Genomic DNA, 27,219 nt, shown 5'->3' with positions numbered 1-27,219 from the left:
ATTATCGTTCTTAAACAAACCCTTTTTTTAATAAATCGCGTAACTTGCAGTTGTTTCAAAGAAAATGCCTTTATTGCAAGCTGCACATCGAAACTTTTATTTTTATTTAGGCACCCACACACGTTTCGCCTGTTTTTACAAGGCATCTTCAGTGTGTGTCCTGAAATATTACATGATTTGTCCATTTTTACACATAGGTTATGGTTTCACAATTAGGTTATAGATTTAAAAACAATTCCTCAATTCTTTTTTTTTATGAAATTGAAAGGTGCTTACACTTACAGGTAACTCTAATTCACTGTATCCAAGCAAACTGCTTTTTCTCATCTGGAAACCAGGTGGACATCTTACAGTTCACTTTCAGTTCACTGTTTACGTTACACATCACTGTGACTGTCATCTTTTTAATAAAGAGTTTCATTTGTTTTTCTAAGTGTTACAACATTCTCAGTTTTCTGCATTCAACTGTTTTGTTAATGTGTGTGTGTGTGTGTGTGTGTGTGTGTGTGTGTGTGTGTGTGTGTGTATTAGAGAGGGAGAGAGATTTCTTATTTTTTTTAATAAAATAAAAATTATTTATTTAATTTTATTACTATTTTTTATTCATGTATTTATTCTTAAAAATAACAACAATAATTCTTATTATTAACATTATATTTTCCTGTATATACTTATGAGAGGAATCAGATGTGTAATAATTTATTGGGATTTCTGTCTACTATACGATCAATCAGTGTAAACAGTGAGTTGTCAGTCATATTTACTTGGTCATTTAGTAGTTGTTTCTTTTCAGCCTTTGTTTTGTATTGAAACGGAACTTGTTGTACCGTTCCAATGTTTTATTAAATTGCTAGCACGCAGAAATTATTAGCAAGAGTTTCTTTTCTTGCAGGTAATACCTCACCTGGTGTCCAAAAGGAGAGAATGGACTGAACAGGGTTATTTATTGAATTTTTTTCTGTTGTGTACCACGTTTCCCATTTTCCTTTCCTTTGTGCGGCCTAGACGGTATAAATGAGTGAGTGTGTGAACTAGCAGAAAGCTTTAGGCACAGATTGTAAGACTTCATGAATGGTCGTTCTGGGGTAGGGTAGTACCAACCCCCCAAGCGTGAACAAGCTTAGCAGAGACCAAGTTTGCAGGTCAGGGCAAAGATGACACGTAGGCGCGCGTATTGGCTCTGTCAGGTTGGCGCGCCACCCCCACCACGTTTGTAAGAGGAACGGTTAGGCGAATTCGGTTGGAAGAGCACTTGTTCCTGGGTCGTGGTGCTGGACAGACATGGAGACGCAGCTCTCGTTTTGGCAATCTTAACATAGGTATTAGATTGTCTGAAATCTGCTCTGTAATGAAGTCCAGACGTTGAAATCAGGTGCGAAATTACCACTGAGCCCCATAAGGGAATTGATTTTCTTAATTTACTCGAATTTCAGTAGACCTTGCGTTAGTGCCTTGTTCGGGCAACGCACCATGTGCCTTAAGCTCACGCTCACGTTATTGCTCTGTGCTTAACGGAAATTCACTCATACAATGTATTTTAATCTGCTCATTTACAGTAATATTTTGGGGATTTTTATTTATTTTCCATATGTTTTCTCTGTGAACTTGCTTTCGCGCCACGTGGTCGGTTGGAGCAACCGCCGCATTGATAAATTGTAGTTTCGGTCTGAAAATATATTGTACACTATGAATAATCATACGATAGTGAGCGAGTGTAAAATAGGGAAGGAATAATCGTGTGTGTCCATATTTTTCTGGGTTTCTGTTGGTTACTGAAACTTGGCCATGTGGGTAGAACAGCATTGAAGTGATGTTTCTTGTGCACCCCCATAACGAGTTGATTTGTTGGCGATGTTGTGCCTTAAGTCAAATACTCGTGCCACTAGGAAAAGTATCGGATTTTAATGCGCACTGATTTGATAAAGATTTGCGAAATACTCTTCCACCCTGACCTAGTTTTGCTTGTATTGTCTTTGCGGAACTTGTTATGAGTATAGCAACGGAATGTAATAACCGTGGGTTTAGGTATAATTATGCGGTTGTATAAAATTGCATTGAAGCCAGGTCTGCGCTCCTCTGTCCCATTCCATAATTACGTGGCCGAAACTGAACCATGTTAACTAGAGACCGGCTTTGATGATGTACATTGCAAAAGAAACACGGCTAGTTGTTGAAATACCATCGGTACTGAATAAATATCAATTAATCTCTACCCTCGACTGATTATTTACTCCTTCCATCATAAATAATAGGTGGCAGTCAGTACCACAGTCGAATTCTGGGCCATGAAAGCAAATAAAAGCTATATACTGCCTATTAAGCCCTGTATAGGTGCCTTCTGTAGTGGTTCAAAAAAAAATGTGTTATGCGTTTCGTTCAAATTTCTACCGGTTCGTTATAACCTTCCGTTAGAAATTATTAATACCCAGCAATAACTCGCAGGGGCCAGTAATTTCGTGGACCACACGAATTTGAGAAACCATTTACTACAGACGGTAGCTGGTAGGAGCGGTAGGACATGTCAAAGCGACGGTAATCTACCTACTTAGGTGGACTTTTACCACCACCAGTACTGGAAGGTTACGTTGCAATATATATGATAATTTTCCTGTAATGTTAGGAGATGTCTTTCATTATTTATCGTAATTCTGATGAAGGCTGGAATTTGCACACTAATACCGTAACTGGACGTCCATTGAGTGTGCGACACGTCACGTGACCCTCTGAGGTAAGTCACGTTTTATGCTCCATCAGGCAGACGGCCGTTGGTGCGCATGGCATGAAACATCTATAAGCAACAACCGTTGGAAGGGTCTAGACTGGGGGAGGGATGGTTGCGGTCTGGGGAATGTTTGCGTTGCACACCATGGACGATCTCGTTATTCTGGAAGGCACAGTGAATGGAGACAAGTTTGCATCTCTCCTTGGAGACTGTGTCCACTCCTCGTGCAGACTGTTTTTTCTTGGCACTATGGCAGCTACTAGCAGGACAGTGCAGTTTGCCACACAGCTCGCAGTTTACCTGTGTGGTTCGAAGAGCACCAGCATCAGTTTACAGTATTCCTCTGGTAAGCAGACTCCCCAGATTTAAATCCAACCGAGAATTGGTGGGACCACCTCGGTCGGGTTGTTCTCGCCACGAATCCTCAACCCAGAGCTGACCACGTTACCGGTGTCGGATGATCGAAAGAAAGTTCTTACGCTCGTCACACATACACAGATATTTGGGACCAGCCCTCCTTGACACTAGTAATAAATTTAACACTGTTCACGAAGTTAAATCTACAGTTCACAGTTCTCAATTGTACGAGAGTGCGTGTAACTGTCGCGGCTCGGTTGATTGTTGATATGCGGAAATGCGATGACCGAACATACGTCCTCATGCTCGCTAGAAGACACTGGCACTTAAATGCTCTCTTTCGTGGTAAACAGTATTACTGATTCACATCAGTTCATTCTGGGAGACCGAAACGGCGCGGATGATTGATAAACGGTGCGACACGCAACGAGACGATACACAAATACGTTATCAGAAGCACTGCTCATTTTCAAATACATCTGTTGTGCACATAGTTCCGCGTAGTCAGCGCGTACACAACTTTCCCACCAGAGCGCGCCCCGCTAAGCACAACAGCGCAGGCGCAGCGCTCGTCCGTCTCCGCACTACGAGATGGCGCTGCCATAGAGACGGACCAAATTTTGCTTCCGCCGATCCGGGTATTAATATGTAACGCAGCTATTGAGATTGCTGCTAACGTAGAACCTTTTCTCCTCGCGGATCTCACTCGCGCAGTGATACATCAACGCTGGAGGTATTATAACGAGTGTACAGACCTCCGGTTAGTCAGTCTGCATTTGTCTGCACCAGTCTGTACCAGTCTGCATTAGTCTGCATTTGTCTGTAGTCAAGTTTCAGTCTGCGCCTAATAAGATTATCATATTACTGTACATAGCCATGAAGATACATGTATAGACACTTTGTCAAGTATCAGAGATATGTGAGAATAAGATTAATGTACCAAGACCAAAGGAATTTCAGATTGTCAATTGTAAATAGCACCCAGAACCAAGTTAAGTAATTTTTATGCTTGTTATTATTTTAATAAATGTGTGTGAAAATTAATCAAGTTCTGTTTAAAGTTGGTGACCGTCAATCTGCTACTCTAAGCGTGCAAGTGGCATTTCTATCGTCTGACCTAACGGCAGAAGATAAACACGCCACAATAAGACACTCGCCTACTTCGTTAGAGCGACAAGTCTAATAATCTGATGGTGTGTGTACTGAAGGTCTTACAGTACGCACACCACAACATCATTACTCATTTTTCTCTGAATCACTTCCATATTTCATCACTTTACTGTAATATCACTTGTAGCAACACTTCAGCTACCATACTACCAATGCTTCTCACATGCAGAGCTACACACTACACAACATAACAGTTCCGTGTCCCGCGCTCGACTCTACAGACGCGGCTGCCTGCAAAGATACTCCGCAACCAAGCCAGCGATATGACAATACGCTTACAGTATCTACAACACTAGAGGGGGAAAAAAATGATCTGTGTCACCCACTGTTAAAGCTGTCAGTGGCGCAGAGAGGAGTTCAATGTGCAGCAATGAAAGTTTTTGATTATTTGCCCAACAACATAAAATGTCTGTCAGGTAGCGAAGCAAGGTTTAAATCAAATTTAAAATTATTGTCCTTGGACAGCTTTTTATGTTCCATGGCTGAATTTCTACTTAAAAACTGGTAGTTAGAAACAGGGAATAAAATGATAATGTGTTCAATAATGTTAACACTTTAGCACTGATCATGGATATTAAACCCGTAAACTGACTCGTTTCACATCATTTCGATAAAAGACTCGCTCAGATGATCTACGAAACATGTAACTAACTAAGTTGATGTAGCCAGGACAGTACGATAGTTGTGGACAAAGCGTTTTAACTGCACACAGCTTCACCGTTAAATTCCGGCAGTATGTGGACCAAACGCCATGTCGCATCCAGCCATTGTGTAGTGATACCAACAATTCGACCAAGATATGATGAGAAATTCCGTCTTATGCAAGACACCTTTTATTTGCTTTGTTTCACCCATAGATTTTTCAGCACTTTTATCTTCAGTGGGTTATTTTTTATTTTTAGCTGTAAAATTCTTGTCACATATTAACATTTGTGTTTTTTGTAACATTATGTGAAAGTTCTGCTTATGGCTTAATTGGCACACACACACATACCCACATATACAAAACACCACAGACGCCAAATACACCTCAAACTCGCGCGCCTCACCCAGCCAAACACGCTACGAAACAATTGAATACCACACAGCCACAACAACACGTAATGGCAGCGCAAACTCTGCCTACGTTTTGAGAAATCGGAAAAAGCGCAGAGCCAAGCGACCATGAGTCACAAAATAAGCCTACTCACTCCGCCAACAACATAGGAGAAAGCACCACAACATCAAAACCTTAAGTTACACACAAAAAACGTCATATATACTCATTTCCGTTCGTAAACGGATAATAAACAGAAAAAAAAATAAAAATTACGTTTTGCTGTTTGCAGATGAGAAGTTGCATACACTCAGTCGCAAAAGTATTCGAACAGCACGTAACGGCGCATAATTTTGCAGTTTTCCGCATGAACAAATACAGAAATTGCACTTTGTAATGTATTTGGGTACGATGTCGCAACGCGAAACACGCGTCAAATACGAAGAATTGTTGTTGGACATGTGTCTGTTCTTCCCCCATGAACCATGGACCTTGCCGTTGGTGGGGAGGCTTGCGAGCCTCAGCGATACATATGGCCGTACCGTAGGTGCAACCACAACGGAGGGGTATCTGTTGAGAGGCCAGACAAACATGTGGTTCCTGAAGAGGGGCAGCAGCCTTTTCAGTAGTTGCAGGGGCAACAGTCTGGATGATTGACTGATCTGGCCTTGTAACATTAACCAAAACGGTCTTGCTGTGCTGGTACTGCGAACGGCTGAAAGCAAGGGGAAACTACAGCCGTAATTTTTCCCGAGGACATGCAGCTTTACTGTATGATTAAATGATGATGGCGTCCTCTTGGGTAAAATATTCCGGAGGTAAAATAGTCCCCCATTCGGATCTCCGGGCGGGGACTACTCAAGAGGACGTCGTTATCAGGAGAAAGAAAACTGGCATTCTACGGATCGGAGCGTGGAATGTCAGATCCCTTAATCGGGCAGGTAGGTTAGAAAATTTAAAAAGGGAAATGGATAGGTTAAAGTTAGATATAGTGGGAATTAGTGAAGTTCGGTGGCAGGAGGAACAAGACTTTTGGTCAGGTGATTACAGGGTTATAAATACAAAATCAAATAGGGGTAACGCAGGAGTAGGTTTAATAACGAATAAAAAAATAGGAGTGCGGGTTAGCTACTACAAACAGCATAGTGAACGCATTATTGTGGCCAAGATAGACACAAAGCCCATGCCTACTACAGTAGTACAAGTTTATATGCCAACTAGCTCTGCAGATGATGAAGAAATTGATGAAATGTATGACGAGATAAAAGAAATTATTCAGGTAGTGAAGGGAGACGAAAATTTAATAGTCATGGGTGACTGGAATTCGTCAGTAGGAAAAGGGAGAGAAGGAAACATAGTAGGTGAATATGGATTGGGGGGAAGAAATGAAAGAGGAAGCCGCCTTGTAGAATTTTGCACAGAGCATAACTTAATCATAGCTAACACTTGGTTCAAGAATCATAAAAGAAGGTTGTATACCTGGAAGAATCCTGGAGATACTAATAGGTATCAGATAGATTATATAATGGTAAGACAGAGATTTAGGAACCAGGTTTTAAATTGTAAGACATTTCCAGGGGCAGATGTGGATTCTGACCACAATCTATTGGTTATGAACTGCAGATTGAAACTGAAGAAACTGCAAAAAGGTGGGAATTTAAGGAGATGGGACCTGGATAAACTTAAAGAACCAGAGGTTGTAAAGAGTTTCAGGGAGAGCATAAGGGAACAATTGACAGGAATGGGGGAAAGAAATACAGTAGAAGAAGAATGGGTAGCTCTGAGGGATGAAGTAGTGAAGGCAGCAGAGGATCAAGTAGGTAAAAAGACGAGGACTAATAGAAATCCTTGGGTAACAGAAGAAATACTGAATTTAATTGATGAAAGGAGAAAATATAAAAATGCAGTAAATGAAGCAGGCAAAAGGGAATACAAACGTCTCAAAAATGAGATCGACAGAAAGTGCAAAATGGCTAAGCAGGGATGGCTAGAGGACAAATGTAAGGATGTAGAGGCTTGTCTCACTAGGGGTAAGATAGATACTGCCTACAGGAAAATTAAAGAGACCTTTGGAGAGAAGAGAACCACTTGTATGAATATCAAGAGCTCAGATGGCAACCCAGTTCTAAGCAAAGGGAAGGCAGAAAGGTGGAAGGAGTATATAGAGGGTTTATACAAGGGCGATGTACATGAGGACAATATTATGGAAATGGAAGAGGATGTAGATGAAGATGAAATGGGAGATAAGATACTGCGTGAAGAGTTTGACAGAGCACTGAAAGACCTGAGTCGAAACAAGGCCCCGGGAGTAGACAACATTCCATTAGAACTACTGATGGCCTTGGGAGAGCCAGTCATGACAAAACTCTACCATCTGGTGAGCAAGATGTATGAGACAGGCGAAATACCCACAGACTTCAAGAAGAATATAATAATCCCAATACCAAAGAAAGCAGGTGTTGACAGATGTGAAAATTACCGAACTATCAGTTTAATAAGTCACAGCTGCAAAATACTAACGCGAATTGTTTACAGACGAATGGAAAAACTGGTAGAAGCGGACCTCGGGGAAGATCAGTTTGGATTCCGTAGAAATGTTGGAACACGTGAGGCAATACTAACCTTACGACTTATCTTAGAAGAAAGATTAAGAAAAGGCAAACCTACGTTTCTAGCATTTGTAGACTTAGAGAAAGCTTTTGACAACGTTAACTGGAATACTCTCTTTCAAATTCTGAAGGTGGCAGGGGTAAAATACAGGGAGCGAAAGGCTATTTACAATTTGTACAGAAACCAGATGGCAGTTATAAGAGTCGAGGGGCATGAAAGGGAGGCAGGGGTTGGGAAAGGAGTGAGACAGGGTTGTAGCCTCTCCCCGATGTTATTCAATCTGTATATTGAGCAAGTAGTAAAGGAAACAAAAGAAAAATTCGGTGTAGGTATTAAAATTCATGGAGAAGAAGTAAAAACTTTGAGGTTCGCCGATGACATTGTAATTCTGTCAGAGACAGCAAAGGACTTGGAAGAGCAGTTGAACGGAATGGACAGTGTCTTGAAAGGAGGATATAAGATGAACATCAACAAAAGCAAAACGACGATAATGGAATGTAGTCAAATTAAATCAGGTGATGCTGAGGGGATTAGATTAGGAAATGAGACACTTAAAGTAGTAAAGGAGTTTTGCTATTTAGGGAGTAAAATAACTGATGATGGTCGAAGTAGAGAGGATATAAAATGTAGACTGGCAATGGCAAGGAAATCATTTCTGAAGAAGAGAAATTTGTTAACATCGAGTATAGATTTAAGTGTCAGGAAGTCTTTTCTGAAAGTATTTGTATGGAGTGTAGCCATGTATGGAAGTGAAACATGGACGATAACCAGTTTGGACAAGAAGAGAATAGAAGCTTTCGAAATGTGGTGCTACAGAAGAATACTGAAGATAAGGTGGGTAGATCACGTAACTAATGAGGAGGTATTGAATAGGATTGGGGAGAAGAGAAGTTTGTGGCACAACTTGACTAGAAGAAGGGATCGGTTGGTAGGACATGTTTTGAGGCATCAAGGGATCACAAATTTAGCATTGGAGGGCAGCGTGGAGGGTGAAAATCGTAGAGGGAGACCAAGAGATCAATATACTAAGCAGATTCAGAAGGATGTAGGTTGCAGTAGGTACTGGGAGATGAAGAAGCTTGCACAGGATAGAGTAGCATGGAGAGCTGCATCAAACCAGTCTCAGGACTGAAGACCACAACAACAACAGGCTTAACATCAGAAGAGGCACCAATGTTAGCAGTGAATAGGGGATCATGGAGGAATTTTATAAGGGGGGCTATGCTCCAGACTAAACGCTGAAAGGCATAATCAGTCTTAAATGATGATCATGATTATGATGATGATGAAAGCAATAATGACCTTATGCCTTATCTTAGAAGAAAGATTAAGGAAAGGCAAACCTACGTTTCTAGAATTTGTGGACTTAGAGAAAGCTTTTGACAATGTTGACTGGAATACTCTCTTTCAAATTCTAAAGGTGGCAGAGTATAATATAGGTAGCGAAAGGCTATTTACAATTTGTACAGAAACCAGATGGCAGCTATAAGAGTCGAGGGGCATGAAAGGGAAGCAGTGATTGGGAAGGGAGCGAGGCAGGTTTGTAGCCTCTCCCCGATGCTATTCAATCTGTATATTGAGAAAGAAGTAAAGGAAACAAAAGAAAAATTTGGTGTAGGTATTAAAATCCATGGAGAAGAAATAAAAACTTTGAGGTTCGCCGATGACATTGTATGTGGTTTCTCCGACCATAGGGTCCCTATCTCAATTTTTTTTTTTTAGTGGAGCAAATGTACTGTCAAATTCTTGCGCGCTCTTACGGAAACACCGTGTGTGCATCTTTTCGGCAAGCTGAAAGAGCGCCTAGAGGAAAGAGATCTTCCAACAGTAAAGACATCGACAGAGTGGTTCTCTAACGGCATCCTTGACGAAAAAGTGGATTTCTGAACTAATGATAGGACGTTGCGATCGTTGTTTGCTGAGACCCGGTAACTATGCTCAAAAATAGTGTCTTGTATCTGTGTCACTTTGACATGTAGTGCAACATCCAACAAAAGTTACTTGGCTTGACGTAATAGTGGCTGACTTTCTACCTGAAATTCCCCCGTAGATATGCGTCAGTTAATTCCCAGCAGCGCTGATTGTGTGTGTGTGTGTGTGTGTGTGTGTTTGTGTGTGTGTTGTTGTGTGTGTGTGTGTGTGTGTGTGGGTGGAGAGAGAGGGGGGAGGAGGGAGGGAAGGGAGCGAGAGGGAGGAAGTGGTATTTTGTTCATTTTGTCAAAAGCGTTATCTACATCATTACTCTACAGTTCACAATTAAAAGTGCCTGGCAAACGGTTCATCGAACCAGCTTCAAGTTCTTTCTGTATCGTTCCGCTTTCGATCAGGGTGCGGCAAAAACAAACACTTAAATCCTTCCGTGCGAGCTCTGATTTCTCTTCTTTTATTATGATGATCATTTATCCCTACGTAGGGGGCTCCAATAAAACATTTTCACACTCTGAGGAGAAAGTTGGTGGTTGAAATTTCATGAGAAACTCCTGCCGCAACGAAAAACGCCTTTGTTTTAATGACTGCCACCCTGACCTGCGTATCGTATACGTGGCACGCTCTCACCTATTTCGCAATAATAGAAAACGAGCTGCCATTCTTTGCACTTTTTCCGTGTCCTCCGTCAATCTTAACTGCTGTAGATCCGACTGCACAGCAGTACTCCAGAAGAGGGTGGAATAACGTGGTGTAAGGAGCCTCTCTAGTATACTTGCTGCACTTGCTAAGTTTTCTGCCAATAAATCATAGTCTTTGGTTTGCTTTCCCCATAACATTATCCATGTCGTCATTCCAATTTATTCGCAAATGTAGTCCCTAAGTATTTAATTGATTTGTCAGTCATTAGATTTGTACGATTTATCGTGTAACTGAAATTTAGCAAATTTCTTTTAGTATGCATTTAAATGACTACACTTTCCATTATTTAGAGTCAATTGACACCTTTCACACCGTACAGATACCTCGTGTAATTCATTTTGCAATTGATTTTAATCATCTGATGGCTTTACAAGACGGTAAAGTACGCGACCATCTGAAAACAATGTAAGAGGGCTGATCACGTTGTCTCCTAAATCATTTTTGTATATCAGGAACAACAGAGGGCCTATAATACATTCTTCAAGAGCGGCAGATATTACTTTTGTTTTCCTCGATGACTTTGCGTCAGTTGTTAGGAACTGTGACCTTTCTGTCAAGAAATCGCGAATCCAGTCACACAACTGAGACGATACTCCATAGGCACGCAATCTGATTAGAAGTCCCTTCTGAGAAACTGTGTCAAAAGCCTCCTGGGAATCTAAAAACATGGAATCAATTTTACGTTCCCTGTCGAAAGCACTCGTTATTTCGTGAGAACATAGAGCTAGTTGTGTTTCACAAGAACGATATTTGCCGAATCCTTGTTGAATGTGTGTCAATAAATCGTTTTCTTAGAGGTAATTCATAATATTCGACCACAGTACATGTTCCAAAACCCTTCTGCAAATCGACGTTAGAGGTATGGGTATGTAACTCAGCGTATTGCTACTATATGCTTTCTCGGCTATTGGTGTGACTTCTGCAACTTTCCAGTCTTTGGGTACGGATCCTTCAGCGAGAGAGCGGCTGTGTATGATTGCTAAGTATGCTGCTGTCGCATCAGCATACTATGAAACGATACTGACCGGAAGCCTTGCCTTTATTAACCCTAGGACGCCCAAGCCTTTTTTTCTAACTTGGATGCCTAAGGTGGGGGGGGGGGGGGGAGTTCGGCGAGCGCACAGGTATTAAATAAGTTTACTGACGAAAAATTACAACTTTCAAAATGGTTTATGTATTTTAACTAAGGCATCGGTTTATAAATGTTGTTAATAGTATAAATATTGCATTGAGTGAATAAAAAATTGACATATTACAATACAAAATACAAATGTGTTCATATACAACAGACTTCTCTGAGTCCTCAACTTCAAGGCAAAAGACACACTTTACAATTTTTTCTGAATGTGTGTTACACACATGTTTATGACACTGTCCACAATACTGTTTTGGTTTACTTAGATTGTTGAACTTCTTTGTTTTTGCTTTTCTTACACAAACATGGCACCGACCTTTCCGCGCAGGAGGCTGACGTGCTTCTGTTGTCACTTCTTTGATTTTCTTTTGTAGAATAGTCTCCATTGATTGAACAATTTCGTTAGATAACCCTCTTGCATTGGCACTTCTTTCTTCTACCTACAATTTCACTAGTTCCATCCCAGCTTGCAGAAGATAAAGTTTCCGTTTGTTGTGTTTCTTTTCATTCCATATTGGATGTTGCTGAATGAATATGTTGGTTGCATTGATAGCACAAATGTCGATGAGAGAGTAAAATTCAGATAGAGGCCATCTATTTGTTCTCCTCTTGTAGGTGTACATACGCGCCATTTGACCAATGGTATCAATTCCACCTTTAGTGGAATTATAATATGCATTTATCTCAGTTTTATTCTTCTCTCCTCCAACAGTGCCTTTATCTTCGTGCACTGTTGTCAAACATCAGTAAGTTCTTACTTGGTTTCGTTTTTGCTGTGTAGGACACCAAAGTTACTGGAGGCCTACGTGTTGGGAACTACACTAACTCACTGCAAGTTTACAAGATAAATAACAGCTGACTGACATTAACAATCACTTCCTCTGAAAGTAAACCAATTGTTGTGAATATCAAGAATACCAACCAACAAGAAACTAACTTGCATTGTTGTAAAGATGAGAAATACGAAATCCTACTAAGAGAAATTTTCTATAGCATGGAAGGCTAAGGGGGGAGGGGGGGGGTTGTTGGACCCATAATAAGTTTATATATTTTTTCTTTCAAAGCAGGAATTTTCTATAAAATATATTGACACTAACGTTTCATAAAATAGCCTAAAAACAATAACTCAAAGGGGACATGTAGTATGAAAGTTACTGAAAGTTACTTGGGCAAAAACAGGGGACATAAAAAAAATGTGGGTTCAACGAACCCCCCCCTCTTAGGCGTCCTAGGGTTAAGTGATTTAACCTGCTTCGCTACACCGACGATATCTACTGTACTTATAAGTTACGCACTTCTTCAGTTGTTCATGATGCGAATTCTGGAATATTTACTTCGTCGTCTTTCGTGGTAGAATTTCTGGGGAACTGTGTTTACTAACTCTGCTTTAGTGGTACTGTCATTAGTAACATCACAGTTGCATTGTGTAGGGAAGGTAGTGGTTGCGTCTTGACGCTGGTGTATTTTACGTACGACCAGAATCACTTTGCGTTTTCTGCCAGGTTACGAGATAGAGTTTTGCTGTGGATACTATTAAAAGTACATTCCAGAAAAGTTCGCGCTAAATTCTCAGCTTCTGCAAAACTTCGCCAGTCTTGGGGGTTTTGCGTCCTTTTAATTTTGGCATGCTTTTTTCGATGCTTCTGCAACAATGTTCTGACGCGTTTTGTGTGCCACTGGGGATCAGTACCATTTCTCAGCAGTTTATCTGATATATATATCCCAATTTCCGAGAAAACTGTTTCTTTGAATTTAATCCGCTTCTGTCCTTGCATAGACGCTAAAGAGTGGAAGGCGTCAAATCAATTTTTCTCTCTTTTTTTAATAGATGTATTTAGCGTTTATTTTTGGAGGATTTGGATGTTGCAGTATTTAGTCTCGCCACAACAACCTTGTGGTCACTAATCCCTGTATCCGTCATGATGAAGCCGTTAATACACTAAAGCACCTCACAGCCTGAATGGCAAATGATGAAACTGTGCGTGTCGGCGGTTGGCGAGCAGAGAGAACGAAAGGAAACGTCTTTGACAGTGATAGATATATTATGGGAGAAGGGAGGAGAGTGGAAGGGGTAGTGGGGGGGGGGGGGAGGTAGTAGCCACCGGAGCCAGTGTTTATCAGAGAGAGAGGGAGCGGCGACCCTCCAGGATAACGTCGGAGTATGGACGTCTGCGTTGCACGCGGAGACCGAACGGAGGTCGACAAAGGAGCGACGGAGGATACACGAGGGATCGGCGGGGAACCCCCGGTGATATAGAGAGGATGAGGGGGGGAGGGGGGAAGGGGTGACAGGTTTCCTGGAAGAATCTTCCGGCGGCTGCGGCGACGGCCGGTTCTTTGGGGACCACCCGCTGCGGGGCAACAAGCGGCGGTGGCTGTAATAAACCACAGTGATCCGTCACTGGAGCGGCGACCCACTTCCAAACAAGCTGCAAAGTTCAGCACTCTCCTTTCGATACAATTCTTTATAAAAGTCGTTTCTGGAAACTAGACTCGGAGACGGTCCTTAACAACTACAGGCATTTCCTGTGGATTTCACCGATGAAATGTAAATAAACAAAATACTTCAAAAAACGGTACAGGGTGTTTCAAAGAGATTCATGCGATTTCGCAAGGCTGTAGTACCTGATCGGAAATATCTGTTCAACTGACACTGGCCATTAGTGTGGAGCGTGGCCTTGTTGCAGTAGTAACACCAGTTCCCATCAGATCACCAAAGTTGAGCACACTCGGACTCGGCTAGCGCTCGGCTGAGTTATTGTCCGGGGCTGCCAAGTACTGTCAGCAAGTGTGGTGCACTCAGCCCTTGTGAGGCTAATTGAGGAGCTACTTGAATGAGTAGTAGCAAAGTCACAAAAACTGCTAACAGCTGGGAGAACAATGTGCTGACTGCATGTCCCTACGTACCTGCAACTGGTGACACCTAATGTCTGAGGATGACATGGCGGCCGGTCGGTGCCGTTGCACCTTCAGGGTCTATTCGGATGGTATTTGTATTTGTTTGTAATATGTTGTGTGACTTGCCCCCCTACCCATTCGCCTTTATGATGGCTTGAACTGTGCTGGGGACACTTTTAATGAGGTTTCTGAATGTCAATGAAGAAATTCTTCCTCAGGAGACCAAACCAGGGAAGGTACTGATGTTGGACGCCGGGGACAAGAGCGAAGTCGATGTTCTGAATCATCACTGAGGTACTCCACTGGATTTGAGTTGGGACTCTGGCTAGGCCTGTCCATTTCAGTCCACAAACCGTTACCTCAATGATTTTGCTTCAGAGTGTATGTCGTGCTGATACAGTCATCATCACCGAACTGCTCCTCTGATGGACGCAGTACACAATGCCGTAAAATGTGTTCGTATCCTTCCGCACTTAGGGTTTCATTAAGCTCAATAAGGGGAGCACACCCTAACCACGAAAACCACCTCTCTGTACTTCTGCACTTCACTATTGGCCCCACACGTGATGGCAGACAACGATCTCCAGGCATTCCCCAACCGCAAATCCTTCCATCAGATCGCCGCACGGCACAGCCTAATTCGCCGCACCAAATCACTCGCCTCCAGTCATCCACTGCCCAGTTGCACTACTCTTACACCACCTCAAGCGTTCAATCAACGAAGGCTACAGCATTGTGTGGGCTCTGAGTAGCTGCTCGAGCGCTGTAGCCCATTACTTCGAACTCCTCACGCACACTCATTGTGCTAGCCGGAATTCTTGTAGCATTTCGGAAGTCGGGAGTGATTTCTTCCACTAATTTCGTGCGATTTTCTGCAGCTACCCTCCACAATGTTCGACGGCTCCTGCCTGTCATTCCATGAGGTCTGCGTGGTCTCGCTTTAGCTGTGGCTGTTCCTTTACGTTCTCATGCACAGTAACACCACAAATCGATATTAGTGACTCTAGGAGGTCTGAAATGAGTCTGGTGGATTTTCTTACTAAGATGGCATCCAATAACTAGAGGACGTTCGAAGTCACTCAGGTCCCCTGGCCGAGGCACTCTGCTGTTACTGCTTGCCTATTGACAGCAAAATACTTCTTAGTGGGTGGTCCGATGACGATGATGTTGATGTTTGGTTTGGAGGGCGCTCAACTGTGCTGTCATCAGCGCCAGTACAAAGTCCCAGTTTTTTTTCCACAGTCCAATTGGGCTACTGTCACGCATTACAATGATGATGATATGAACAGGACAACAGAAACACCCAGTCCCCGGGCAAAGAAAATCCCCAACCCAGTCGGGAATCGAACCCGGGAGCCTGTGATCCAGAGGCAGGAACGCTAGCCACTAGGCCACGGTGGCTGGTCCGCCTCTCAAGACTGTTTACAAAAGTAGCAACACGAGGGTCGCGTAGGAAGTAATGCACCACATTTTTTTTTTCTCAGCCGAAAACAATGCTACGAATACTAAACGTTAAGTATTTACTATTTGAAGTCTCATGAGTGAGCGTGCCAAGTTTCCGTCACTTCCAAAAGGTAGTATAGCTGCAGGACAGTTTCAAAATGGCGTCTGTAGGTGATGTACGTTACAAGGAACGTGCCATCATTCAGTTTCCCACTGCAGAGAAACAAGCTGTGGGGAATACTCACAAACGCTTTCTCACTGCAGAAAGAGAAACTATCGGGAATATTCACAAACGCTTGTGCATAGTCTGTGGAGCATCTGCTGTCGACAGAAGTACAGTTAGTCGCTGGGCACGGAGGGTGAGGTCATCAGAAGGCGGTTCAGCGGAGCGCCACGATTTGCTGCGGTCGGGGAGACCATCCACGGCTGGCGCACCTGACATGTCGGAGCGAGCTAATGTCGTCATTCGCGAGGACAGACGCATTATGACTCGGCAGTTGGCGCTGTACCTGTCCCTCCGCCACACACCGTAAGGTGGCTTGCCCAGTATCGATGTAGATGTAGATTGCACAGAAAAATTACCCTCTGGACAATCTCGCTCATGCACCACAATTTCTTGATATATTCAGTGCCCCACGCTCCGAAGTTTTGCCAGTTACCTTTCCAGATAAATTTTAATCGATAAACATCTCGCCTATTCGAACACACAAAAATTCTTTCCTTACTTCGTCGGCGTTTTGTCAAGACACTGTACAACTAACGGTCAGAATGCAAAGTCGGTAACTTTACAGTTCTATTCGAGCACCGTATTTGTTCTGGCGCAACCACAAGCGCCAGATCGAAGATGGAGAAGCATGAGAAGAGAAGGTGGTGGAACGACGTCGGCCAATAGCTCGCTGGCCAGGACGTACGCACGATAGGAGCGGCATCTAGCCGAAGTGAATATAAGCGCGGTTCCTGCCAGCCTCGGCCCGACATCAGTGGGCAGTATTAGCATGGCCTAGCAGAGTGGGCTACGATATCAGTTGTCAGTGATCCATATAAACTGCTTGTTGGGACTTTGTCTATAAAGAAGAACATTACCGTTCGCATGTCGCCCATCTATTGCGGCACTTGTTGTACACTACTGGCCATTAAAATTGCTACACCAAGAGTAAATGCAGATGATAAACATGTATTCATTGGACAAATATATTATACTAGAACTGACATGTGATTACATTTTCAAGCAATTTGGGCGCATAGATCCTGAGAAATCAGTACCCAGAACAACCACCCCTGCCCTTAGTAACGGCCTTGATACGCCTGGGCGCCGCGCGAGATTAGCCAAGCGGTCTAGGGCGCTGCAGTCATGGGCTGTGCGGCTGGTCCCGGCGGAGGTTCGAGTCCTCCCTCGGGCATGGGTGTGTGTGTGTTTATCCTTACAATAATTTAGGTTAAGTAGTGTGTAAGCTTAGGGACTGATGACCTTAGCAGTTAAGTCCCATAAGATTTCACACACCTTTGAACCTTTTTTGATACGCCTGGGCATTGAGTCAAACAGAGCTTCGATGGCGTGTGCAGGTACAGCTGCCCATGCAGCTTCAACACGATACCACAGTTCATCAAGAGTAGTGACTGGCGTATTGCAACGAGCCAATTGCTCGGCCACCATTGACCAGACGTTTTCAATTGCTGAGAGATCTGGAGAATGTGCTGGCCAGGGCAGCAGTCGAACATTTTCTGTATCCAGAAAGGCCCGTACAGGACCTGTAACATGCGGTCGTGCATTACCCTGCTGAAATGTATGGTTTCGCAGGGATCGAATGAAGAGTAGAGCCACGGGTCGTAAAGTCCACTGTCCACTGTCCAAAGCGCCGTCAATGCGAACAAGAGGTGCCCGAGACGTGGAACCAATGGCACCCCATACCATCACGCCGGGTGATACGCCAGTATGGCGATGACGAATGCACGCTTCCAATGTGCGTTCACCGAGATGTCGCCAAACACGGATGCGACCATCATGATGCTGTAAACAGAACCTGGATTCATCCGAAAAAATGACGTTTTGCCATTCGTGCACCCATGTTCGTCGTTGAGTACACCATCCCAGGCGCTCCTGTCTGTGATGCAGCGTCAAGGGTAGCCGCAGCCACGGTCTCCGAGCTGATAGTCCGTGCTGTTACAAACGTCGTCGAACTGTTCGCGCAGACGGTTATTGTCTTGCAAACGTCCCCATTTGTTGACTCAGTGATCGAGACGTGGCTGCACGCTCCTTTGCAGCTATGCGGATAAGATGCCTGTCATCTCGACTGCTAGTGATACGAGGCCGTTGGGATCCAGAACCGCGTTCCGTATTATCCTCTTGAAACAACCGATTCCATATTCTGCTAAGAGTCATTGGATCTCGACCAACGCGAGCATCAATGTCGCGATACGATAAACCACAATCGCGATAGGCTACAATCCGACCTTTACCAAAGTCGGAAACGTGATGGTACGCGTTTCTCCTCCTCACACGAGGCATCACAACAACTTTCATCAGGCAACGCCGGTCAACTGCTGTTTGTGTACGAGAAATCGGTTGGAAACTTTCCTCATGTCAGCACGTTGTTGGTGTCGCCACCGGCGCCAACCTTGTGTGAATGCTCTGAAAAGCTAATCATTTGCGTATCCAGCATATTCTTCCTGTCGGTTAAATTTCTCGTGTGTTGCACGTCATCTTCGTGGTGTAGCAATTTTAATGGCCAGTAGAGTAAATACAAAGTTAATATTGTCAATCTGCTTTGTTGAAATAAAACTAATAATGTTATTTGCTTGAATTGTTGTATAGCATTCAGAGAACGCAGCATCCTTTAGGCACCCTATACGAGACGAGTGGGCAGGACCCCACATTTGGCGACGAGGACTCGACAATATTTGTACATGTAATACTTTGGACATTAGAGAACTTTGAAAACGAATTAATCATTTATAGTAGCCCTGTATATTGTGTAGATTCAACGTAACATACTGACGGTGTAAGTGCAAAAGAGTTTCGAGTTTCAGTTTACAGAATGAATTCAACAAAAACAGTATAGAATGATCACACGTTATATTAAAGGAAACAGGTGGTGACACTGTAATACAGGAGAGAGAACAAGAGGCATAAATTGTGTTGCAAGTAATATATGAATCACTGAACACAGATTACTGGACACAAAATTACATAGGTCTAAAGAGAATGTACAAAAATTCGGTTCTAGAAACCAAAGTCCAATAGCGGAAGGGTGCAATAGAGACAAAATCGTGAAAGGATTGTACATCTACATCTACATCTACATCGATACTCTGCAAATCACATTCACGTGCCTGGCAGATGGTTCATCGAACCACCTTCACAATTCTCTATTATTCCAATCTCGTATAGCGCGTGCAAAGAATGAACACCTATATCTCTCCGTACGAGCTCTAATTTCCCTTATTTTATTGTGGTGATCGTTCCTCCCTATGTAGTTCAGTGTCAACAAAATATTTTCGCATTCGGAGGAGGAAGTTGGTGATTGGAATTTCGTGAGAAGATTCCATCGCAACGAAAAACTACTTTCTTTTAATGATTTCCAGTCCAAATCCTGTATCATTTCTGTGACACTCTCTTCCATATGTCGTGATAGTACAAAACGTGTTGCCTTTCTTTGAACTTTTTCGATGTACTCCGTCAGTCCTATCTGGTAAGGATCCCACATAGCGCAGCAGTATTCTGAAAGAGGACGGACAAGCGTAGTGTAGGCAGTCTCCTTAGTAGATCAGTTACATTTTCTAAGAGTCCTGCCAATAAAACGCAGTCTTTGGTTAGTCTTCCCCACAACACTTTCTATGTGTTATTTTCAATTTAAGTTGTTCGTAATTGCAACACCTAGGTATTTAGTTGAATTTACGGCTTTTAGATTAGACTCATTTATCGTGTAACCGAAGTTTAACGAGTTCCTTTTAGCACTCATGTGGATGACCCCACACTATTCGTTATTTAGGGTCAACTGCCACTTTTCGCACCATTCAGGTATCTTTTCTAAATCGTTTTGCAGTTTGTTTTGATCTTCTGATGACTTTATTAGTCGATAAACTACAGCCTCATCTGCAAACAACCGAAGATGACTGCTCAATTTGTCTCCAAAATCGTTTATATAGACAAGGAACAGCAAAGGGCCTATAACACTACCTTGGGGAACGCCAGAAATCACTTCTGTTTTACTCGATGACTTTCCGTCAATTACTACGAACTGTGACCTGTCTGACAGGAAATCACAAATCCAGTCATGTAACTGAGACGATATTCCACAAGGACGCAATTTCACAACGAGACGCTTGTGTGGTAGAGTGTCAAAAGCCTTCCGGAAATCCAGGAATACAGAATCGATCTGAAATCCCTTGTCAATAGCACTCAACACTTCATGTTAATAAAGAGCTAGTTGTGTTTCACAGGAACGATGTTTCCTAAACCCATGTTGACTGTGTGTCAATAGACCGTTTTCTTCGATGTAATTCCTAATGTTCGAACACAATATATGCTTTAAAATCCTGCTGCATATCGACGTTATGGGCCTGTAATTTAGTGGATTACTCCTACTACCTTTCTTGAATATTGGTGTGACCTGTGCAACTTTCCAGTCTTTGGGTACGGATCTTTCGTCGAACGAACGGTTGTATATGATTGTTAAGTATGGAGTTAATGTTTCAGCATACTCCTAAATCGAAGTAAGACGTAAATATACTGCAGTACAAATGGCTGGTGTGTGCACATGAACGGTCATTGCAGTTGAGATAGTATAGTATAGTATGATGTATGTGTGTGTGTGTGTGTGTGTGTGTGTGTGTTCGGTAGTATCATGTGAAACTTAAGAGTGGGGATGTGCTCGAATGTTACTGATGACTTCGAACCAGAAGATAAGGTTAATTCCCCCGCGCTTAACCCCCACACTTCAAGTGAACGGCCATTCACAACTCTCATTTCCACCCCCGTCCACCCAGTTGCAGCCCCAGCGTGACCTCCCTGTAACTGCCGGCGCTCTATCAGTCAGGCAGGCAGACACAGCTTGGCCAGAGTTGCGGCTTTCCCACGCTCCTAACACCCGACCCCCATCTCTCAAATCCTTCCCCCTCCCTCCCTCCCTCTCTCTCTCTCTCCCTCCCTCCTTCGCTCTCCCTCCCTCTCCCTCTCTCTGTCTGTTTCAGGAGGGATGTTCCCACTTCCTACGTCTCGCATCGGCGGGCTTCATTCCTTACAGATTATCCAGGATAATAACTCCAATAAAATCTGCTTAGCCGCGCCAGAGGCGGCCAAGTGGCGGTGGTTGGTACGCGAGGGGTGGAGGAGATGTGGAGGATGATGATGCAGAAGGCACCCAAATGGCAGAGGCAGTCGCCGCGGTGGATCCTCTGGTCCGTCAGCACCTGAAGGCAAAGAGAAGGAGGAGGAGGAGGAGGAGGAATGGGAACGTAAGAAGCAGTAGGGAGAGACTAGCCGGAGAGGGAGAGGTAGTCGGTTAGGGGAGTGCTGGCCACCGGGTGTGGCAGACCCCTTGATGCCTGCAACCCGCGACGCAGAGCAGGGCACAGTAGGACGGGCCCGCACCTAAGGTCTATATTGGAATTTCGGAATACTGTGTTGCACTGCTAAGAGGAGGGTTGGGGTGGGGCGTGGGGCGACCTGAGTCGGCACGAGGCGGCCCACCCTCAACCCCCACCACCCCAGCCTCCTTACCCCAGCACGACTATCTAAACTGTGTAATTACTCCAGGGGGTTGCGAAGGCACCCACAGGTTACCGCTATCACACTACACTTGACAACGCGCAAACCGCATCCTCGGTAGATACATGATACCGTCACAGCACTCCATACTTCATTTTTAATTGTTTTTTTTTATTATGATCAGGTGGGAAGCATACTTAAATTTCAATTCCTCCAAATTTGCTGTTTTCGTTTCTTCAAATACTCTTTCGCGTATCCTCATATTATACATGATGAGTTGCATATGGCATAACTCAAATTTTATTTCCTGAACAGTGCAGTGCTTTTTGGAAAATGATAGTATGTAGAACGAGTGACACCTCAGAATAATTTCCCACAACTTTAATTACTTACTATGCTTCATAGTAATGTAGTGTTAAATATAATTAATATAGCGCAATGTTAATTAGTGAGGCAACGGCCTTGCCACAGTGGATACACCGGTCCCCTTGAGATCACCGAAGTTAAGCGTTGCCGGGCGTGGCCGGCACTTGGATGGGTGACCAGCCAGGCCGCCACGCGCTGTTGCCATTTTTCGGGATGCACTCAAGGCTCGTGATGCCAATTGAGGAGCTACTCGATCAAATACTAGCAGCTCCGATCACAGAAAACCATCACAACGACCGGGAGAGCGGTGTGCTGACCCCACGCCCCCCCTATCCGCATCCTCCATTGAGGATGACACGGCGGTCGGATGGTCCCGATGGTCCACTTGTGGCCTGCAGTCAGAGTGCTTTCTTTAATGGTACTTTATATGTGACAAAAATATATTCTTGTTAATTTTGTTGCAAAATAGCTTCTTGCTGCTGTAGTAATAGCAGTAGTTATTGTTGTCTTCAGCCTGAAGACTTGTTCCGTACTGCTCTCCCTTTACAACTGCCCCTCCCCCCACCCCACCCACTTCACCACCCCACCCCCACATACATACATTTTACTCTATTACCCAACTGACTGTTTCTTGATGCCTCTGGATACCTGATATTTCCCATCAGTCCATCCCCTTTCTGGTCAAATTATGTCATAAAATTTTTCCCCAAATTGTTCAGTACCTCCTCACTACCTACCAACCCATCAAATACTTAGCATTCTTCTGTAACACCACTTTTAGAAAGCCTCTATTTTCTTCTTGTCTGAACTGCTTATCGTTTACGTTTCGCTTGCATGCAAAGGAACATTCTAGGCAAATATCATCAGAAAAGACTTCATAAAATAAAATTTATATTCGATGCTAACCAGTTCTTGATTTTTCGGAAATGCTCTCCTTGCTACATTTTATATTCTCTCTGCTTCGACCAATGCACATTTATTTTTCTGTCCAAAGAGCCAAAATTCATCTAACACTTCCAGAATCTCATTTCTGAATCTAACTGCCTCAGCATAACCTGATTTAATTCGGCTGCATTCCATAATATTTGTTCTACCCCACTTTCCAAGATTCCGTCTGTTCAAAAGTTTTTGCTAATCCTGTGCAGTCTCTCACAGAATTACAATGTCACTGGAAAACTTCAATGTTCAAGATGACCATCTTGTGTTCTGTGTATAACATCGAAGCAATTTGTGCAGTGGCAATAGGTGACAAAACATAAAGTGCAATAGTGTAATGTCAATCAAGTGATGCAAGTGAAGCAGCAAGAAGATGAAATTTCTGTAATATACATAGTCAACAACATGGAAGAAAACCAGCAGAAGACATCACTGATTTCGATTTCTAGATATACACTGCCCGCCTCGTTCCCCCAAATGCCACACCAGCAGCTACAGTACAAACAATGGACAAAGTGTTCTAGATTAATCTAGTTTAAGACTGTTAATTTTTAAGTAACATTTCTCTATGTACATATGTATAAACGCTTGAAGATGTACAGAACATGTTAGAAACGCGTTGCATTATGTTAGATTGAGCATAAAATAAAATGTGACTGGTAGCAGAAACTTGAAGTAAATAGAGGTCTTTCGGTGCTCTGTCAAATTCTTCTCGCAGCACCATATCATCCATTTCAGCTTCATTTACTTCCTCTTTCCCTTATATAATATTGCCTTCACTTTGATTTCCCTTGTATAGCCCTTCTGCATTTTTCTTGTTTTTCTTCTTTGCTTAGTACTACTTTGCCACCCGAACTCTTGATATTGATAGAAGTGCCCTGAATTTGAGTTCTAGGCATCGGTGATTGGCTAGTTTGCACTTCCTACCAGACTCGTTTTACAGACGTCTGCTGAGCTAGTTGGTGTATAAACTTGTAAACGTGTGATGGGTGATAGCTTCGTGTGCACGAGTATGTTGGTCGTGATAATGTGTTCATTTTTCCCATTTTCTTATGCATTCCCTCATCACCCCTGCTTGACTTCATATTTGTAGCCCTATACTGAGCTAACCACAAGTCGTATCCTCCGCCCTGCACTTCACTAATTCCCATTACATCTAATTACAACCCATCTATACCCCTTTCTAAATTCTCTAAGATATCTACTCGATTAAGGCATCTAACATTCTACGCTCTGCCCCATTGAATGCCAGTTTTATTTTTTCTGATGACGAGACCCTACTGAGTACTCCCCTACCACAGTAACAAATTGGGAACTGTTTTACTTCCTAAATATTTTTCCCAAGGAGGATGCTATCATCATTAACCACACGGAAAGGAAGCACGATCTTGGGGTAAATTGCGGTTGTAATTTCCCATTGATTTTAGATGTTCGCCGTACCAAGCCAGCAAGGCCATGTTGGCTGATGATACAAGGCCAGAATGTTGTCTCTACAACTACTTAAAAGGCTTTTGCCCCTAATCAAGAAGAAAACATACACTACTGGCCATTAAAATTGTACACCACAAAGATGACGTGCTACAGACGCGAAATTTAATCGTCAGGAAGAAGATGCTCTGATATGGAAATGATGAGCTTTTCAAAGCATTCACATAAGGCTGGCGCCGGTAGCGACACCTACAACGTGCTGACATGACGAAGGTTTCCAACCGATTTCTCATACACAAACAGCAGTTGACCGGCGTAGCCTGGTGAAACGTTGTTGTGATGTCTCGTGTAAGGAGAAGAAACGCGTACCATCACGGTTCCGACTTTGATAATGGTCGAATTGTAGCCTATCACGATTGCGATTTATCCTGGATGCACGAATGGCAAAACGTCATTTTTTTTCGGATGAATCCATTTACAGCATCATGACGGTCGCATCCATGTTTGGCGACATCGCGGTGAACGCACACCGGAAACGTGTATTCGTCATCGCCATACTGGCGTATCACCCGGCGTTATGGGGTGCCATTGGTTACACATCTCGGTTACCTCTTGTTCGCATTGACGGCACTTTGAACAGTGGACGTTATATTTCAGATGTGTTACGACCTGTGGCTCCACCCTTCATTCGATCCCTGCGAAACCATACATTTCAGCAGGATAATGCACGACCGCACGTTGCAGATCATGTACGGGCTTTCTGGATACAGAAAATGTTCGACTGCTGCCCTGGCCAGCACATTCTCCAGATCTCTCACCAACTGAAAACGTCTGGTCAGTGGTGGCCGAGCAACTGGCTTGTCACAATACGCCAGTCACTACTCTTGATGAACTGTGGTACCGTGTTGAAGCTGCATGGGCAGCTGTACCTGTACACGCCATCCAAGCTCTGTTTGACTCAATACCGATGCGTATCAAGGCCGTTATTAAGGGCAGAGGTGGTTGTTCTGGGTACTGATTTCTCAGGATCGATGGACCCAAACTGCGTGAAAATGTAATCACATGTCAGTTCTAGTATAATATATTTGTGCAATGAATACCCTTTTATCATCTCCATTTCTTCTTGGTGTAGCAGTTTTAATGGCCAGTAGTGTATTTGTCTTCACCACATATTCCCCTCTGATGTGGTTGAATCTACGTTATGGCTATCTGCGTCGCAGAGGCACGCAAAGCAACCCACATCGACTGGGCCATAGTTCATAGTTACGCCTTGTTAGATTTAAATGTGGAAGCTGTGAGTACCACGCTCACGTTAGATTTGTGCCCGTACCGAGACAGTGTCATCTGCAGGCGGCCACTGGGAACGACGGTCAAGTGCTATGAACTCTGAAACATTCAAGGCGAAAATGAACTAAATTCGCGTCAGATGGAAAGCTTGCCTTTTGCAGGCAACCAAAGCGTTACCAACTCAAATGAGTGAACATGACGAACATGTAATTCACTTATTCTAGGACAGCTCAAAAACTGCAGGCGAAAACTAAGCATGTTGCGCTACATTCAGTCCTCGGATTCGCATGTCAGAGCTACCAGCTAACACCTAAATCTGTCTGACTGAGATTAGTCTCGTAATTCCGGCAGACGCCAGGAGTGCGCTGCAGGGGCTGTCTAGGACTAAATTCTCGAAAATCGTGCCGAACATATTTTCAAAATTCGGTCTATCCACTATGAATGCCTAAGCCAACAAAAGCGAATAACATTCATATGGGTTGAAACCCACAGTGGAATTAAAGGAAATGTGGAAACACACTACTTCTCCAAGTAAGTTATACACAATAGGAAACCTGTAAACATAAAGCTTCCTTTTGTGGAATATTGACATATTATACGCAAAAGAACGGTCGATACCTGCCAATTTTAATAGTCTCATAGCACATGGATCAATGAAAAAAACGAATGAAAATGCTCAAATATAACTACAGCTTCTGAGCATAAGTTGGTTTCAGGTCAGTAACGAATCCCGACAAGTTACCCCTACGATAACCAGAGTAAGATTAAACCTTGGATCATTTTCAGACCACCTGTATTGACTACATATACTTCATTCGCCTACCTGCGACTGTGGTGGTTTGATGTATGGAGAAACAAATCACATTTTAGTGCTTCAAATGGCTCTGAGCACTATGCGACTTAACTTCTGAGGTCATCAGTCGCCTAGAACTTAGAACTAATTAAACCTAACCAACCTAAGGACATCACACACATCCATTCCCGAGGCAGGATTCGAAAATGCGACCGTAGCGGTCGCGCGGTTCCAGAGTGTAGCGCCTAGAACCGCTCGGCCACACCGGCCGGCCTAATAAAGTCATCAAAAGAAATGCAAAACGATTTAGAAAAGATATCTGAATGTTGCGAAAATTGGCAGTTGACCCTAAATAGCGAAAAGTGTGACGTCATCCACATGAGTGCTAAAAGGAACTCGTTACACTTCGGTTACACTATGATTCAGTCTAATTTAAAAGCCGTAAATCCAACTAAATACCTAGGTATTACAATTACGAACAACTTAAACTGGAAGGAACACACAGAAAATGTTGTAGTAAAGGCTAACCAAAGACTGCGTTTTATTGGCAGGACACTTAGAAAATGGAACAGTCCTACTAAGGAGACTGCCTACAGTACGCTTGTCCGTCCTCTTTTAGAATACTGCTGCGCGGTGTGGGATCCTTACCAGATAGGACTGAGGGAGTACATCGAAAAAGTTCAAAGAGAATGTCACAGAAATG

Source organism: Schistocerca nitens, chromosome 10 (genome assembly GCF_023898315.1).
Source record: "Schistocerca nitens isolate TAMUIC-IGC-003100 chromosome 10, iqSchNite1.1, whole genome shotgun sequence".
In the NCBI taxonomy this organism is placed as follows: Eukaryota; Metazoa; Arthropoda; class Insecta; order Orthoptera; family Acrididae; genus Schistocerca; species Schistocerca nitens.
This window is presented reverse-complemented; position numbering follows the sequence as displayed.